The sequence below is a fragment of the Coffea arabica genome, chromosome 11c (assembly GCF_036785885.1).
Source record: "Coffea arabica cultivar ET-39 chromosome 11c, Coffea Arabica ET-39 HiFi, whole genome shotgun sequence".
In the NCBI taxonomy this organism is placed as follows: domain Eukaryota; kingdom Viridiplantae; phylum Streptophyta; class Magnoliopsida; order Gentianales; family Rubiaceae; genus Coffea; species Coffea arabica.
In genome coordinates, this window is record NC_092330.1 from 4829532 (window position 1) to 4833892 (window position 4361).

Below are 4361 nucleotides of genomic sequence, written 5' to 3' on the forward strand. Positions count from 1 at the left end.
ATATTACTGGGTTATTTAAATAATTATTCACTCATTTTCTCCGAATTATTTATTTCGACCATTTTAAATCCATTCATATGGAACAACGTCCCTTTTATGGGTTTAAAGCGTTTTGTCGAAAAAATTAACTTTTTGAAAATTCGTTTAGTTCGGAATAACGAATACACGTTTTTCGAGGCTATACTTGAATCGAGAGCGTATTAATATTGGAGAATTAAGAATGATCAATAGTAGATTAAAAAATGTTAATTGAGAAATTAATACTAGACTCCTGTGAGAACTCGCAAAATTTATTATTTTAAATTCCTATTTCGAGCTTATTTAAATATTTAATTGCCTATTTATTCCGAATATTATTTTATAACTTTTTTAGATCTAATTACATGGATCTATAACTTAATTGTGTCATAAAAATGACTTGATTCAAAAATTTATTTTTGGAATCTCGTTTAGAGTGAATAGCGAATACGCGTTTGGAGATTATAGCCGATTTGGGAGTACAATAAGTTTGAAAAATTTGAGACTTGTACAATGGTCTTAAAAATAGGTATTTTTATGTTTAAATACTTAAGTGATAGTTAGTAGTACTATCGTTATAAGAATTTCTTGGAAGTTTCACTGTATCGCGCTTAAATCCGAAATACACGTTCCACACGCGCGATTTAATTGAGGGACTTTAGACCCTTATTTTGGGACAATTAAGAGTGAATAATATTAATATGAATACAAGTGCATTAGAGGTTTAGTGCACTAGTAAAACAAACACAAGAGAAATCGAGCACAAAACGCGCGCGCGCGCGAGGGAGAGTTGACTTTTGAGCAAATTGTAGCCACACATTAAAGCTTCCTTTGGAAGCCTCATTTCAGACCAAAATCTCTCTCTCTTACTCTCTCATTTGGCCAGCCATCAAGCAAGAAAAACAACTCAAGAGCTCTTCAAATTTCTTTATCAAATCTTTATCAAACTTCCTCCAATTCACCTCAAATTTCACCTACACTTAGCAAATCACTTGGAGATTACATCAAGCTAAGAAAGAGAGCTGCTTTCCACGGTTTTCTTGAGCATATTTGGACTGAAAATTCTGCTTGAAGTCACCAACAAGAGTAAGTGATGATCCACCTTGAAAAACTTGATGTATGGAAGTAGTAGTGAACTTATGAGCTTGCAAATCCATGTGGGAAACTTTATTTATGTGAAAAATTGTTGTGTGAGCTCCATGAACTCCCACTTTGGTTGGATGGACTGATTTGATGAAGGATGATGTTATTAATGTTGGTTTAATATTTAAATTAGTGGAATAAGGCTATATTGTTTGTAGAAACTCAAAGGAGGTGTAATGGACAAAAGTGACCGTTTTACCCCTGCCATGTTCGTGCACTTTAGTGCAAAATTTTGAGGTTCTAATGGCTTGTTTATGATGAATAATGTTATATGGGGTGTGTAGAAAGTTTCATTGAAAAATAACGTGATTTGGTTGAGTAGATGTTGAAATTTCGAAGGCTCTTCAAAACTGGAAATTTTCCCGGATTTGCCCAAATAGTGTTTTTGTTTCGGCTATAACTTTTTGCTCCGATGTCAAAATTGAGTGCTGTTTACGACATTGGAAACTAGACATTCCCAACTTTTCAACAGTACATGTTTTGATTCCACTTGAGTGAACCACACCAACCGTTTGAACATGGCTGCCCTGTTTCATTGGTTCACTGGAAGGCAAAACATGAACTACAACTTGATGCTCAAATGTGGATTAGTTGTGGACAGATTTTGAAAATGATTTGAGAAATTGTAGCTTTGTGAATGTGTTTTCCAACGCCACCAACCACGCTCAATTCCGAGTTGAATTGAGTGAGTTGTGGCCAAAGTTTGGAACTGACTCAGTGATGGAATTCTTCATTTTTGGACTGATCCTTAACTAATCTTGGTTTGGGACTTGTTATTTGAAATTCTTGGTGTAAATCACCAATCAAATGTATTTTGAATCCTCACTAGACCTGATTATCGTAAACGAGACATGTTTTAGTTATTTTCCCTCGGTCAAAAGTTTAGAAAAGGAAATTTTCATACACAAGACAGCTTTGCCTTAAAATTTTGGAAACTTTAGTGATTTGGTTAACCAACTTCCCATGCTTATTTATCCATGAAATTTGGTGGAGGAATATCCCATATATGGTAATGTAATCATACCAAATTTGGTGCCATTCTGAGTCTGTTTTGCTGCTCAACTAAACTTCCAAAGTTCATGATTTGAGTTTGGAAAACCCTTGTTTAACAAGGAAATTTTAGTAATTTTGAGCTACCATATTTTGGTGTTCAAAACTCCGATTCTTGATCTGCTTATTGTGTCTTAAACCTCATTTGCAACTCTAATTGTGTTATAAATTTGAGAGGCTGGTTTGTACTGTGTGAATTTTTCCGAATTTCCAAACTTTGCCGAAAACCAACCCCGAAGCGGTCCTAAGTACCCCAAAACAGTAATTTTGAGCCAATTTTTGAATACCTTCCGTTTGGAATCTTGAAAAAGTGTCTTCCAAGAACTTTTAGTACTTTCTAATAAGTTTCCAACGGTACCAAGTTTTCCAATTTTGGACTTGTAAAGAGTGAGATATGATTTTTCAAAGATCTCGTATCAAAACTGAAATTTCCGAATCTTACGGAAATGGAGTTTTTCGAATTCTTCTTATTCCTTCGATATTACTTGGACGTTTTATACTTGATTTCAAAGATGAAAACTTGATTGCTCTTGTGTTTTAAAACCCCATCTTTGAGCCTCGATTTACGAATAATTGGGGTTCATTTTTATGAGATTTCCTTAGATTGTACACTAGTGCAATTTTCTCCGATAATTGGAGTTTATGAGTGACGAATCATTATTAATTACTCAGGCTCATGCGAGGACCTTCAAGAGGATCCCACGGTGAACACTTGAACTTCAAGCGACTTTTCTTCTTGTTTACTTGGTGAGTGTCAAGTGCATGATTACTTGAACTCCTGTGAACTTGACACATGCTTACCTGTTACCAATGATCTAAGATTTTGAAAATGAAGTCGAGTGTGTACTTTATCGTGCTCGTTTTCATTTGAAACAAATAACCCATGATCAACTTGCTTGACATGAAATGAATGACCTGCTGGACATGACATGAATGCTTGAATATATCAAATGCTTGCTTGACATGAAATAGTATGCTATGGCTGCATACATCGCTGGAATTAATCTCCTCGACACACACATGTTACATGGGGGATGCCCAAACTCATAGGCCGACGTTGGGATTCGAGCCGGCATGGACTTGGTCGGGAACCTCGATGAGCCATGAAATTACATGATAAGCTTGATCTATTTGAGAGATCTCGCTTGACATACTCGTAGAGTATCGCCCTATAAATGTCGTGCGGGCCTGGTGTGGTATGTACGGTGGACGGACATGAGAAATAAGTGGAGATCTACGGATTGGAAATATCGACCCGGTTGACGGAGAGTCATCGCGGGAAGGTATACGAATGACTCTGGCAAAGCATGTGGAACTTAACTCCTGAGAGTTACCACATCCTTGAATTGTTTCTGTTTACATTTCATTAGAATTGTCAATTACTTATACTTTATCCTTTGACCTGTTATTTGGGCTTGTTATTTGGACTATGTACTTGCATGTGTGTTCTTGGTCTCACGAGCGTTTTGCTCACCCTGTAGATTTTTTTTCCTTAACAGGAATGGATGCGATGAAACCTGGAGAAACCCTTCGGATGTACCTTGGGTATTAGGGGTTTCAATGTATTTGGCTGGACTTGTGATGATTGTATATTTTCGGGAGTTGATATAACTTTTGAGAACTCGATGTAAGGATCGGATAATTGATATATTTTGGAACTCGTGGTATAAGTTTGAAAGTTACTTATGGAGGTGACTTCTCTTTCTTACTTTATCTTACCGTGATTACTAGTATTATATTAAACTTGAACGGAATTCGTCTTGAGTCCTGGCGAGAGTTAGGCAGACGTCCCGCGGATACCCTTTGGTTCACCTTAGGAAGAAGTGGGGGCGTCACATTCTTGATATAGTTACCTTGAAACCCTATGAAGATATGACAACCAAGTGCTTCTTTCTTTAAAATCTTTTCACCAAAGCCCTTTATCCTCCTAAGTGTCAACTTTTATGAAGTGATTTGCAAGATTAAGGTGAAAACTCAAGATTCAAGCAAGAACTAGAGGTTGAAGATGAACTTTCTATTCCTTTTTTTTCTCTCCAAGGGGTTGGCCAAATGAAGGAAAAAAATGATAGGTTTTGGTCAAATTTTTGGTTTATAAAGGATAAGAAAGGTTTGAGTCAAAATCAAAGATCCAAAGCTTTGTTGACAAATGT